Raw genomic sequence first — 15,176 nt, 5'->3', positions numbered from 1 at the left:
CAGAGGGTTTTCAGAGACTGTAAACGGCACAGGCATAGACTGTGCTTTATCATGAAGCAACTGGTGGATCAGAACCAAGTACCTCTGTGTTGGCAGCATAATTCCTTACCATTGTTGCTGGGTGTCTTAGGTCCTCCAGCACGTTTTCAGAGGCAGTTTAATTGCACAGAAGGAGACCACCCATCCTTCTCTTACAGAACGGCTAGCTGGTGGATTTGAACCGTGAACCCCTCTTCCTTTGGAATTGCAGTCCTGCTTCTTACCACTCGGCCACCAGAGCTCTCTCCACGAAGGTCCTAAAATTGGTGCTCGAACCTTAGTTCCAGCCCCCTGTGCAGTGTGACCTCAGTGGCTCAGTGCCTTCATCTGTAAAATGGGCTCACAGTGAAGCTTCTGAAGAACTGAGGGACAGGGGGGCCTCCCTCACGCTGCCCCCTCCCTGCAGGCCGTAACTGGGGGTCATGGGGCTGCAGTCCCAGGGATGAGGGGGTCCCTCAGGCCGATGCCCACCCAGCTGGTGCCCTGCGCGCCCCGTGCCCGCCTGCAGAGCGGGGGGCCTCCGCCTCCTGTGTGTCCCGCTGAGGCCGATGTGACCAGCACCCCCGGGGTCCCACGCGGGGAGCCAGCACCCCGGCCTCCGCCCCCGCGCCGGGCACCCTTCCAGGCCGCAGGCGGACGGCGGGGCCCGGGCTGAGGTAACCGGCGAGACGGGTGCCATCTTGGCACGTCCCGAGGCGCCCGGGGCCGGGGGGGAGCTTCAAAAGGAAAATGAACGTCTCTTACCAGCAATTAGAGGAAATTATGGAGATAGAAATCTTGTTTTCTATCTCCCTGGCCTTGTTGTTCAATCCCCGCCCTTTGATTTCCTCTTTCTGCGGGGTTCTCACCGAGACGCGCCCCAAGCCCCACTCGCTGCGTAATGAGCGCGCACACCTGGCGCTGCGGCCTGGTTTCTCGAAGTTTCCTCCAGGCGCCAGCCGGCAGTCCAGCCCCGGGGGAGGCCTCAGCGGTGGCCGGTCGTGGGTGGGCCCTCAGCACTGTCCTGGGGCGGCAGGGGAGCCCGCAGGCCCAGTGGGGGTCACGGTTTATGAGGGTGACTTGGCGCAGTGGGAAAGGGGACCAGGGGTGACCTCCCGCAGAGTCAGTACCCTTCCTCCATCAGCAGGGACCCCCTCAGGCCACCAGCAGTCTGACCTGGTCAGCCTGACACTCAAAACGCAGCCTATCCATCCCCACTGGCTTCCTTGGCTTTGCCCTCACCCCACTGCACCCCACATCGCCCCACTTTAGCTGCCCAGAGGCCTAGCCTGCCTCTGATGCCACTGAGACTCCCGAACAGTCAGAACCTGCATTAAACCTCTTTCTCTGCCCTTCACTGACCAATTCCCACGCCTCCTTCCAGGTTCGTCTCCCCCTCTCTTCCTCAGACGGGCTTTCCTGGGACCCCAACCACTGGAACCTCAACACTAGACCCAGATCTCTGCCTGGATCCATCGCACTGACTCACATCTCCTCTCAAAGTCAGGGAGCAAGTCTTCATCTCCAGGCCCCCTGCCCCAGGCTTGCCCAGAATGGCTTCGTTAGGCTTCGGCATCAATCGACGAGACCAGGTGAGAATGATTGCCTAGTTCGATGGATGAATGCGGAAATGAGTGGGGTTCACGGAAAGAGCACAAGAACAAGGTAGCAAGAGAATAATGTAGATTCCTGTTTTTGTCGCTTCCTGCCTGTGCGAAATGAGGCCCGTCACTGTCCTTTCTGAGCCTGTTTTCAACTGTGTAGAATGGGATCAATTAGCTCAGCCTTCAAAACAGAGCTATAAAGAGAAGAGTGTGCTTTGTAGTTGCAGCCTGAGTGTCATCCACCCACCCGCCCACCCGTCCATCTCTCCAACCGCTCTTCCGTCAATCCTTCTATCCAACCAGCCACTAATCTAGTTATCTACTCACCCATCCATTCATTGACCCATGCATTCTCCCACACACTCCTCCATTCATTTATCTGTCCATCATTCACCTACCTGTCCACCAGCCCATTCATCTGAGTGCCCGTCTAGTCATCTCGCATCAACTCATTTAACAGCTCAGTGAGGCCACTGTTGGGTGATTCATCGTGTGCCAAGCTTACATTTGGGACTGAGGGGACAAAGACTTGCTCCCCAGGAACCCTCTCCCAAGGAGAAGTCACCAACAACAGCAGAAAAGTATAAGCTGGGGGAAGAAGACAGAACAATCTCAGGAATGAGCCCCATACTGCTGCTGCAGGCACCAAGCTCTACTTTCTTTTTTCAAGTCCTTGTTGTGTGCCATCAGGTCAGAACCAACTTATAACTGGTCCTCCAGCACGTTTTAAGAGGCAGTAAATCTCACAGGAGGAGATTGCCCGTCCTTCTCCTGTGGAGCAGCTTGTGGATTCAAACTGCATGCTTTGCGATTGCAGCTCAGCTTCTTACCACGAGGCCATCAGAGCCACAGGATACCAAACACATTTCCACCAGGAGTCCAGTTAGGAGTCTAGGCTGGCCTGTGATTATTTAGTCAATAGAGCTGAGGACACTGTGAGCCCATCCTAGTCCTTGCCTTTAAGAAGACTGACAGCTTCTGCTGGAACACTTATTCTCACGACAATCCCTCTCAGAACCCACATATCAATCTACAAGATCGCAAAACAAATGGAGAGGCCATATGTAGACACACGCCCATTGACAGCTCCAGGCAACTTCCAGCATCAATCATCACCGTGTGCGGGAGCCATCTTTCATGGTCTAGTCCCCGGATGATGGGAGCCTCAGCTGACATCATGTGAAGCTCTCAGTGGAGCGCAGTCAGCCCACCAGATGACAGGATTTCATAAAATAGTTATTCCATGGTGTTGATTGCGGACCCAAAGAAAAAGAAATCATTGACAACTTCTGTCTTCTCTCCATTTGTCATGGCATTGCCTATTGGTTCAGTGGAGAGGGTTTTTGTTTTCTTGATATTGAGATGTAATCTAGAGTGATACATCAGAGGAGACTCAACGGCACATAACAACAATAACACACTATGACAGGTTTGGAAGCAGGAGTGGCGTCCACTCCCTAAACAACATGCCTCTGGAAAGTCTATGAACTTTGATAAATGTTGATAGTTGTAGAGGGGCTTCAAGCCTTTAGTTCATAGGGTCTCTATGAGTTGTACTCGACTCAAAGGCAATCAACAATAACAATAACAACAACAATCTAGAGTGAAGGCTGTACTGTTTGACATTGTACACCAAGTGTTTCAAGACTTCTTCACTTTAGGCAAACATGGTTGAGTCAACTGCATAATACAGTCTTCCCCTGATCTCAATGCCACGTTCTTCTCTTAGTCTAGCTCTCAAATGACTTGCTCAGCATACCGATTTAATAGGTATGGATAAAGGGTTCCATTTTGACGCACACCTTTTCTGATTTTAAACCATGCAGTGCTGCCTTGTTCTGTTCAAAGAACAGATTCTTGTAATAGGTATACATTCCCATGAGCACAATTAAGTGTCTGGGATTCTCACTTTTCTCAATGTTATCCATCGTTTTAATGATCCACAGAAACACAAGAAAACAGCCTTCTGATATCCTCTGCTTTCGGCCAAGATTTGACACCAGCAAGGATTTGTTTGTTCCTCACAAATATGACCATGTATCTGAAGGATGGACAGTAAGTAGGAAAGACCAAAGAGCAATCAATGCCTTTGAATTGTGTTGTTGGCAAAGAGGCTTGAATATACCCCAGAGCTCCAAAAGAACAAACACATCTGTGTCTAGGGAATTGCAACCACAGCGCCCCTTAGAGGTATGGATGGTGAAATTCACTTACTTTGGGCATATTTTCAGGAAAACTTCATAGTGAGAAAAGTAGATGATAGTCAAAAGAGTGAAAGGTATGGAATGGATTGACACAGTGACGACAGCAATCAGCGTGAGCTTTGCCGAGTTGAGAAAGTGGGGCAAGGTTCATATCTATTGTTTATAGAATCACTAGGATTCCTCCTCCGCTTGTCAGCACCCAGCAAGAGCAGTATTTACTCTTGGAGCTTCATTTACTTGCACTTACGTTTTGTGCTAATTCATGAGTCAATGTTGATGTCATGTAAACCTTCTGATATTTCAAACAGAATAAAGTATTTAATGGGAGAAGTAGTTACTCGTTGAGGATATTACATTTAAAAATTTTTTTTGGTGTTTTTGACCTTGTACACTGAAAAATATGCACCAGTGCAACATGTCTACACGTCCAATTCATCGACGTTGATTACATTCTCCAAGTTGTACCCTTGTTCACATTATCCTTTTGCAAATGATCCCTTTCCCTTTAACGTGAACTCACTGCACCCTATGTTTCCTCTCTGATCTTTTGCGTTGCTGTTGCCAGTTTGATGCCATAGATAGTTCTGCAAAAGAACACAGTATTCAAGACAAACATTCTTCACTAATTAAGCTAAACTGTTGTTTGCCTTAAAAGACTTGAGAGGGTATTTTTAGTGTAAGGTATAAAGATTACCTCAGAGCAGTAATGCTGGAGTTCATCAGCCTCCGTGTCTTCACAAAGTGTAGATTCCATGAAAATTTGAAACACAGTTCTGTACTTCCTGTTCCCCTCACCTTTTGATCAGGTTCTGCTAGAGAGTATTTGACCAAAATGTGCAGTAATGATAGCCAGACACCATCCAGTCTTTTTGGCCTTATGTCAAGGGAGGCACTTGTCCATGGAGGTAATAAGCCGCACATTCCATTCCTTACTCACCTTTTTCCTACATTACTCCAGATGAGTAAAACCTAATTATTATATTTGGAGTGGCTTCTTGCGGGCCTTTAAGGTCTCAGGTACTGCTCAATGAACTAGGAAGGAGAACACGTCAGTCATTAAGTTTTTAAATTCTGAGATATCTAGTCACTTGTGAGATGTAAAAGTATCTCTAAGCATTTTCTTAGAAATAAAAAAAAAAATTCTAATTTTCGTATTAGAAAGAGCTCTGATGGCCCAGTGGCAAAAAGCTGTGCTGCAGTCCTGAAGGCAGGCAGTTCAAGACCACCGGCTGCTCCATGGGAGAAGGATGGGCAATCTCTTGCCATGCGATTAAACTGCCTCTGAAAACCTGCCCGAGGGTCAGCTCTGGTTCCAACGTGACCATTCACAATGACAGCACTACAGCCTTTACGTGCTGTCGTGTGCTTCTTTTTGTTTGACTCCTTTTTTTGATTAGCCTTTCTACCTGGCAAAACAGGGGCCAGAAAACCTCATCCTCAGACCAAATGCAGTCCCTTTTTTTTGGGTACAGCCTGAAGGTAAGAATATTGTTTACATTTTGAAGCGGTTTGGGGGCAAAAGAAAAAGAATGCTATCTTGTGACTCATTAAAATGATACAAAAATTCAAAGTTCAATAGCCATAACGAAAGCTTAATTGTAGGGTAGTCATGTTAATTCATTTACATTTTATCCATGGCTATTTTCAAGCTACAACAGCACAATTGTGACAGAGACCATATGGCCTAGAAGGCCTAAAATGTTCACTAACTGGCTCTTCACTCATGAAGTTTATCAACCGTAGAACATTCACATCCATATCACCTGTTTTGAACTTGAAACCCTGCGTAAAATAATTGCTATGATGCTGGGCATTTATCTGCTTTGCCCACTCAGTAAAGAAAACCACTGTAGACCATCTTTGCTTAGTTAATTCAAAGTCTGAAAGCTTTAAGAAGTGTAAAAGAAAAAAAAAGAAGTGTAAAAGAAATACTTGAAGGGGAGCTCTGGTGGCCTAGTGGCAAGGAGCTGCAACTCCAATCCCAGAGGCGCATGGTTTGAATCCACCAGATACTCTGCGGGGGAAGGAGGGACAATCTCGTCCTGTACCAGTCAGATCTGATTTGACGGTACACTCACACAAAAATAATAAAATTAAAAAAAGAAAAATAAATACTTGAACTATGTAAAAGGCTAATAAATGATAAAAGGAATGCTAGAAGGGTATTGGAGAGGAGGTAAGAATGAGACTGTCATGATGGGGAACACAGAGGACTTTGACGAGAATAAGGGTTGGAGATGGGACCCAGTTGGACAGGGACACTCCTTGAGGTCCACGTGATGTCTCTGCAGTCTGCCTCCTTCCCTTGCTTGTTCCACCAGCCTGCCCTGGTCAGGGCTCCCGGCTTCACTCCTCTCAGTGGGAGGCTACCCCAGTCATCTCAGTACATCCCCCCATAATCTCTACCTCTTTCATTGCCTCCTCTGCTCCCCCAGTCCTTTGAGTTGTCCCGGCTCCCAGATAACAGTTCCTATGCACCACATGGAGCAGAAGAGCCTCCCCGCTGAGCACAGCCAACCCACAGAAGCCCCAGGTTTGATAACATAATTAAAATCCTCCATGCACCCCAGGCTCTCTCACATCTCCCGTTTGTCCTCCCAGTGCCCTTTCCTGGCCTGTAAGTCAAGGCCTGGGTTGAAAGCCTCTCCTCTCTGAAGTCTTCCCCTGTCTAATCCCAATGAGTGGACCAGCCTCCACTCCCTTCTCTCTGTTCTCCTGGCTTTTAATGTCCCATCCGCCATACTCAAAGGAAGCTCTGGTTGGTTTAATCCATAGCAAGCTGTGCTGCTAACTCCAAGGCTGCATGTCTGTGCTGCAGTTCGAATCCACCAACGGCTCCAAGAGATACAGATGGGCAGTCTCTTCCCGTTAGGAATTACAGCCTGAAGAATGCCACCCAATGGAAGATCAGTGAGTCAGAACTGACTCAGAAGCAGCGAACTGAGCTGGTGTCACCCTGTGAAGATCCACCCCTGGGCTGACAGCACCTGCAGGGTGGTGACTGGGTGTCCTCACCTCTGGGATCCCACGTGAAGCCCCAGGCAGGTCTGTGGTATGAAAGCTCCACAGCCACTACCAGGAGTTGAGGTGTCAGAAATCCGTATGCTGAGGGGGCTTCCATGGTGTGTGACTCTGGGATACACCGAGGATGAAGAGGACCAGGAAATTAGTCTCTGCCTGTCAACTCATGGGCACATTTAGGACCAGTCCTGAGCTGCTGCCCCTCCCCTCGCAGAGCCTCTGGCAGGGCCTCTCTGGTTGGGAAGGAGTGACGGACACAGCCAGCCCTGGTTAACAAGCTGGGCTCTGAGATCCAGGTTCTGGGAGAACAAGAAGCCCATTCAGGGTGCAGGCCTGGCCGGCCTGCTGTCCAGGAGCATGATCTCACCACCGAGAAACCTGGCCGCCCTGCCAGAGGCCTCGTAAAGCCTTTGATGGCCCAGAGTGTAGGATGCAAACCGCAGGTCACCAGGCCTCCTGGGGCCTAGCTGACAGCTCATTCCATGGACAAATATGAGTGTCCAGAGAAGCGTCCAGATAGAGAGGCCTGCAGGATGAGGGGAACGGAGACAGATGTGCAGGGCGTATACCTTGGGGAACAAGCTTAGGCCAGATGGGGTGTAGAGCCTGGCCAAGTGTCCTGTGAACATGGAAGGACAGGGCAGCCTAGTCCCTCAACCCCAGGATGTAGCAGCTTGTGTGTTTGGTCAGCAAAGCTGTCTGTGATACCAGGTAGACACGCACACCCCAGGCCAGTGGTCTTGACACGCTGGGCCCCGCAGGGCGCTGGAGAATAAGGAGATTCTCTCAACTTACTGAGGTCTGGGTTTTGTTCTCTGATGACCACAAGCCCCCCAGGTGAAGGGCCTGGCCAAGGGGGACAGTTAGCTCCATCTTGGCTGGACTCTTCAGGAATTCCCCGTCACAGCCTGTTGTTGGAAGCCATGCTTTTCCACGTGAACATGGAGCATGTCCTGGGCTGAACATATCATTTCATGCCGTTTGCAAGTCAGAGCACCCAGAGGCCAGGCCACTGCCTGCTGCCCTCTCAGTGAGCCTCCTTGTTGCCCCGCTCCAAGAAGACTTGTCCTGCAGCCCCTGGCTTGGTCAGATCCTTCTCGAGGAAGTGCCTCTGGGAAAGATTCAGAAGCCTCTTAGGCACCCAGCACTGTGTCCAGACATAGGCTTGGGCATCCCTCAGTGATTGACAGCCACGGATAAATGCCTGTGTGGGCCCCCACACCCTGAGGGCACTCCCTCTGATGACCACCCAGCCCTGGCTGGAGGCCCCAAGGCCCTGCGTCTCTGACCCTGGCACCCTCGCCCAGTCTTCCGACCACCCACCAAGCTTGGCTTCCCACCAGGCTGTCTGGGGCCTCTCAGCTCCTCCCATTCTGGCATGTCTGGAGCATCGTGGCCGCCGCTGGGTCCTTCTGCCCTCAGAAGTGATGGCCCCCCGAGGACTTGGAGTAGCCCAGGCCACGGGCATTTATGGATGAGTCCGCGGCTCCCTGACACCAGCCACCAGAGACTGGAGAGCAGGTGGAAGCACTGGCCTTCTCAGTGCCCGCAGTGGTTTGCAAAGCGCTTCACTGATTTGAGAGGCTGTCGGCAGAGGGGCTGCCAGGCCTTGGCACTGAGAGGCATCCTGGGCCCCTGGTAAGTATCCTTAGCTTCTCCGAGCCTATCCTCGTCTGCTGAACGGGAGCTTTAGCACCCACTGCCTCACAGAAAGGCACCCTCACACAGGCCGACGAGAGGCTCAGTCATCAGTCACGGAAGCCCCAGGCCCAGCCACTTGCTTGATAAGTGCTGCTATTCAGCACAAGCCTCTCCCATCACACCTTGCTTCCCCTGGGGTGCTCCCCCCATTACCTACTCCTTCCTCCCAGGCCCACCAGCTCCCTGTACGAATCAGCCCCAGTTCTAGGGTGCTCGGTCTTCTGGAAGCAGCCCTGTCTAGAGTATTTTGGGGAACCCATGGCCTCTGAACTGGTCCCTAGAAGAGAGCCAGAACCAGGAGGGCGCCCCTGTTAGGCCGTGGGGAGTCCAGTCTGTTGCTTAGAAAGCAGTTGCTTTGTTTCTTTGCCATGTATTCAAAGTCAAGCTGCTTTTTCCTCTCAGAACTTTTTCATCTGTGATAGGCAGATAGGCATACTGACCCGTCTGGTCCATGTCCCAGGTAATGGTAGGCCTGAATCTGAGAGTGGAGGCCCAAGAGCAGTGTAGATTCTCAAAAGTGAGGTACCAGTTGCCTGGCCACCCCTGCGCTTGAGACAGAGAGCTCATCCCTCACGGGAAGGTCTATGTGGAAAGGCTCCATCTAAGAGTGTCCATTCAAGCAGAGGCCCCAAGACCAGCCCTAGTCCCAGCCCAGACTACTCTGTGCCCAGCCTTATCCCCAAATTTTCCCAAACAGGACAGCAGATTTCTGGGTACCAGACTCGCTTTCCATTCCACTTGGATGTGCTCAAGTCAGTGCAGGGCTCCAGCATTCCCTGCTGTTTGGTGTGGGTCAGGAAGGAGCACCAGCCGTTACCAGAATGATGAGGCATTTGGGGAGGGGTTTTCAATTAGCAGGAGACCCACTGGAGGTGTGCTGAGCCCGTACGCTGTCCTGCAGGCCTAGTCTGGGCTCCTGAGCCATGTGACCTATCTTGCAGTCTGGGCCAGGAAGGGGGTTTTCCTATAGCTCCACACCTCCTGGGGGGCTACCTGGGTAATGAGAGGCCTTTGGAGACCACAATGTTATGTACCATGTAATTGGAACCATCGTATAGTTGACTCTTCAGTGGGTTTTCAGAAGTTGTGAATTACACAGAAAAAGATTGCTCATCTTTCTCCTGTAGAGCAGCTGGTAGATTCGAACCACGTACCTTGGTTTGGCAGAGCAATTCCCAGGAGTGCAAATACCCTCCTGACCTATTTGGAAGAAGGTGCGAATCAGGCTTTGTCAATCAGGCCCCTCTCATTGGCCTCTTCCACCTGAAGCCCCCTAGAACTCACACAGAGCCCTATGTCCCAGACAAAGAAGCCGGGATGAAAGTCCCTTTGTGCCTCTCTCTCCGCATCGCGTGCCTGTGAGCCAGGACTACGTCAATGTGGGGATGCTCTGCGTGGTCCATCAGGCGAGTGCCCAGGGGGCCCAGACAAGGACGCAGCTCTCCACCGTGGTGGACACGTGAGATCAGGGGAGACCTCTGCCAGAGGTCTGGATGCCCACGATGATGCTCATGTCAGCTCTAACGAATGGGAACTGGTACTGCCCCACTTCACAGATGAAAACACAGAGGCCTTGAGATGTGGAGAGACGACTTCTGCTGAATGTGGGCTAGCCACGTTCTGTTCAGCTTAGTGGATACAAGTACTGTGGAACCTGGGTTCAAATCCCAGCTCTGTCTCAGCGTCATGCCCTCTCTGGGCCTGTTTCCTGTCTGAGTGCAGAGGTCATGGGGAGCTGCCTCCCAGAGCTGCTGAGGGACTCCCTGTATGACAGGATACGTGCGTCATCTAGCATCAGGCACAGCTCTATGGGTTTGTTATTCATTCTTTTACAGGAAACTAAAACTCAGAGAATCATTCAGCTGGTAGTTGAGTGGGTCAGCTGGGACTCCCATTCAGTCTTATCTACCCCGAAGTTAGAAAGACAGAAGTCTGCAGTTAGGGACCTCTCCAAATTGTTGAGGAATAATAGTGTCAGTTTGAGGACTCAGGTGTGTCTGATTCAGGCCACGGTCTTGTGATTTATCTTGATAGTGACTAAGGGTGACAGAAGGAGAATGGATGCCTTTGAGCTGTGGTGTTGGAGAGAGCAGTGAACAGCCATGGATGGCCAATAGAATTTGTCCTGGAGGAAATACCACCTGAAGTGCTCCTCGGAAGCAAATATGACGAAGCTTCGCATCACATACTTCGGGCATGTTGCTAGGAGGGGTCATTTTTTTGTAGAGGGACATGATGCTTGAAAACGCAGAGGGGTCTGTGAAAGAAGGGAAGACCCTCAACGAGGTGGAGTGACACAGTGACTGCTGCGATGGGCTCTAGTGTGTCAGGAAGTGTGAGGACGGTCCAGGCTAGAACGAGGCTCGTATAGATCTGGTGTTCATGTAGTCACGATGGGTTGTTCTTAAGGCACTAACAACTCCAAAGTTGAGCTTCTAACCTCATGCCTGTGACAGCCAGGAAGATGCCAGACAGGCACCATGGAGAGTTGCGATGCTAACTCAAAGACAGTTCGAATTCACCAGTGGCTCTGAGGGAGAAAGATGGGCAGTGTCCTCTGGCGTGACTTACAGCAGAAAGCCAATGGAGAGTCAGCTAGGAGTGAATCCTGACTTGACAGTACGGAGTTTGGGAAGCCTCAGCCAGGCGAGGCCGCTGGCCGACAGTAGATGGTGCTGTGGGGTAACGAGGGCCGCCCTCTGCGCTTGCACTGGGGTCACAGATGTGCAGGGCCTCCCAGTCCTCCCCTGACCTGGTGTTGTCCATACAAGGGGCTACTGCTCACCCTGACCATGTACTCTAAGGAGGACATAAGGCCTAGAGAGGTGAAGACACTGTCCTAAAGTCGCACAGCCCCTAATGTGCAGCACCACTGAGAGTCCCAGCCCTGCCCCATGTCACCTACTCCTAGGAGGCCTCAGTTGCCTTCTGGAACTTGATGGAAACCAGTCGCGTCCCCACCCTCCGGGCTGGACATTCCACCAAAGCGGAAGCTGCCAGTTTTGGAGTCAGAGCTCTAAGCCCCAGATTACAGACGCCCCGGCTGGCCTCTCCCTCCCACTCCACGCCCCTGGGGCTCCAGACCAGTGTTCTTGAGACACAAAGGGGTGCTGGCCAGAGAGGGAAGGGCCAACACAAGAAGTGGAAGCAGAAGAAATCAGAGCTCCCGAGGAGCCCCCAGGTGCTCAGCTGGACCTGCCTCCTTCCTTAAATCCACATATTGGCCACATTATCAATCCCTACCCACACCCTGGCCAGACACACATCACCCCGGGGGCAGCTCCTGACCAGCAGTGTCTTTCTGAATTCACTCAGGGATGTGGGATGACGAGATCACAGGAAGCGGCGGGCACAGGGAGGTCTCCTTTGAGTCTTGGCTTCCTGGGGGTTGCGGACACCTCGGAGATCCCAAGGGTCCTTCTGGCCCCGCCCACTGTGGACTCGAGGATCCTGGCATGTTTACACTGAGGCCAAGGGGACAAGGGTTCACCCACTGTGTGCTGGGCAGCTGGCTGGGCATTCCCTGTGCCCTTAGCTTGCTGTCCTTAGGAGTGACCCAGGTTATAAAAGTTAGCCAGGCGCCCTCTCCCTGCCATGTGGACACTAACTTTTCTCACCTACCCTCGTCATGGGGGTCACTCTATCAGGAGGCCTGTCCCCTGTGATGACTCAGGTTGCCATCCAGAGCTTCCTCAGAGCAGTCTGAGGTGAGGTCCCTTCTCTCCCAGCTCCCAGCCTGCTTTGCTTCTGTGGCACCTGAGGCCATCCAGCTTCACTGCCCAGGGCAGGAAGGGGAAGGGAGACTCCCACCATCCCCCGGGGGCTTCCAGGACACTGTCCCCACCCTCTCTCAGGCCTCTCCTCAGCCTCTGTCCTCCTGGAACTGGAAGCTCAGCCCTATCCTGGCTCATTTGGGGTGAGCAGGACCCTCTCTCCGCCCGCACCCCATACTGATTGCTGCTTCAGATGCTCTGAGCACCCCACTGCTGGGTGAACTCACTTCCGGTCATGAAGTCTGCTGACCCAAAGGAATGGGTCACAGCGCTGCTGGCTATTGCCTCAGGTGTTCATCCACCTGAACTAAGAACGGTGACTCTATGTCCGGTTGTTCTGCCCTAGCCAGATCATCAGACTAAGTATGAGAGCAGAGAGGCCTAGATCAGGAGTACGGTGCCCATGGCAGTTAGTTTAACTTGAAGAATCATGTCTCCCAGGTGGGACTGAAAACTGTGAAGGTGAATAGGAAAGAGCTCACTGGCACCCTCTATCTGCCATGTCCTAGATCTGTCCCTACCTGAGGACACCAGGCCTGTGCAGGATGGGAAACAGAGAGAGAGTATGGGACAGAGAGGACAGGTAGAGCAGGGCTTTGGGAAACTAGGAAGTATTAGGTGTCCTGCCTAGAATGTGGCATGCCATGCCTTCCGGACTGAATGGCGCCTACATCGCTTAAGAGCTTGGCTCCATGTACACCACCAATTCCAAGTTTATGTGCTTGCTTAACTCCAAGCACCCTCTGACTGGATCTCGTCTGTCTGTCTATCTGTCTGTCATCAACCAACCATGCTCACCTGGCCCCACCCTACCTAAGTGAAGCCCAGGATGGAGCCTCTTTGTTTAAGAGGATTTAGACTCCAGATTGAAAGCTGACACAAAGGAGGACGCATGTGAGTTCTGGAACATTCTTCCTCAGAGCATCTCTACAGCCTCCTTCTAGGAACCAACTCTTGCAGCTTATTCCTCAGTAATTCCCATTGCACTTTGGTGGCTTTTGTCTGAACTATTGTTTATATTAATATTTTTCCTTAAACCAATTCTTATAAATTCATTTTAAGGGAATATTTCCTTAAAACTGCACTACGAAATGTATTTGTTTAAAAAAAGATTATTAAAATAATAACAAAATCGCTATCCAAAATGGTTTCGTTTTACTTAGATCCACAGTCAACATCAATCGAAACAAGAGTTAGGACATCGGATGATGCATCACAATAGGAAGATCTCTAATAAAGTCCTAAAGGGCAAGAACACCAGTTCAAGGACTGGATGTGCCTGACGTAAGTCATGGTATTTTCAATGGCTTCATGTATATACAGAAGTTGGATAATGAATAAGGAAGACTGAAGAAAAAGGATGCCTTTGAACTGTGGTGTTAGCAGAGAGTGTTGATTCTACCATGGACCGCCGTACGAACAAACACATTCGCCTTGGACAACGTACATACGGCCAGAGTGCTTCTTAAACACAGTGCTGCTGAGATCTCATCTCACATACATTGGGTTTGTTGTCAGGAAGGACCAGTCCCCAGGGAAGGACATCGCTGTCAGAAAAGTGGACAGTCAGCGAGAGAGAGACCTTCAATGGGACCGGTTGACACAGTAGTGGCAGCAGTGGGTTTGCATAGAGCAGAAACTGAAGGGGTGACGCAGGACCAGGCAAGGTTTCCTTCTATTGTATATCATGTCATGATGAGTCAGTCCGACCTAACAACAACCGAAAATGAAGAGGTACTCCTGCGTGTCACGGATGGGAGACAACCATTAACACACAGTCAGTGAAGACAAAAGGCCTCCCTTCCACGCTGGCTGATTAACTGTGCTTGAGGAAGCCTGTTTCCGACTCTGACGAGAGCCATGTCCTGGCCACGGTTGGTTGGAGAGCCGCCACTGAGCCCCCTCTCCATGAGTCGGGAGAAGACTATCTGAGAAGAGAGCCTTTCTCCAACTTCTGCCTGGAGGACTGTCCATCCTCTCTGTGTGAATTTTTTTAAGTCTTTTATTATTATTATTATTTTTTGTGCATGTACCGTCAAATCAGATCTGACTGGTACAGGAGGAAATTGTCCCTCCTTCTTCGGCAGAGCATCTGGTGGATTTGAACCGTGTACCTTTGGTATTGCAGTACAGCTTCTTGCCACTAGCCCACCAGAGCTCCCCTTCTGTGTGAATTTTTCTCATTCATTCTTCAGGTTGTCACTGCCTCCAGGAAGTCTTCCAGGCTGGGTGGGCATCTCCTCTGTGAGTTCACAGTTTCATGGGCCTTCCCGGACACTGCACTTGTTTCCCTAAATTAACACCCGGCACAGTTTGGAATTTCTGACTGCTCCACTCCCATTGGGCTCACTTCACCAAGGCCTACATGGTTGTAGCCCACTCCCACCTCCTCCTCCCCCAGGCCACTCCATAGTCGTAAGGACTTGCATTGCCATATAAACTCAAGGAGGGCAGAGAAGATGACAGCTGGAAGGAAAGAACCATCCTGTAAAGTTTACACCATTATCATTCCATTTTACAGAGAAGAAAACTGAGTCACAGTGGGGCTAGTAAACTGCCCAGGATCCCACAGGTAGGCCGGGGTGGAACCAGAGATGAAATGCGGCCACCAACTCTGCAGTAAGGTTTGAAGGCGTCTGTCCACAGTCTACAGAGAGTTGTACCACTAACCCCAAAGGCTGTGCCTCTCTGGTGGTTCGAATCCACCAGTGACTACAAGGCAGAGGTTGGGCAATCTTCTCCTGTGTGATTTACAGCCTCGGAAACCGAGTGCAGCGTCATCTATGAGTCAGTTCTGCCTCAATGACAAAATAGTCCGTTTGCGGACTTTGTATCTGTCAGATGACAGGTTAAGA

This window comes from Elephantulus edwardii, unplaced genomic scaffold, assembly GCF_000299155.1.
Source record: "Elephantulus edwardii isolate Elephantulus edwardi_28Jun2011 unplaced genomic scaffold, EleEdw1.0 scaffold00080, whole genome shotgun sequence".
Taxonomy (NCBI): Eukaryota; Metazoa; Chordata; class Mammalia; order Macroscelidea; family Macroscelididae; genus Elephantulus; species Elephantulus edwardii.
Note: the sequence above shows the minus strand (reverse complement) of the source record.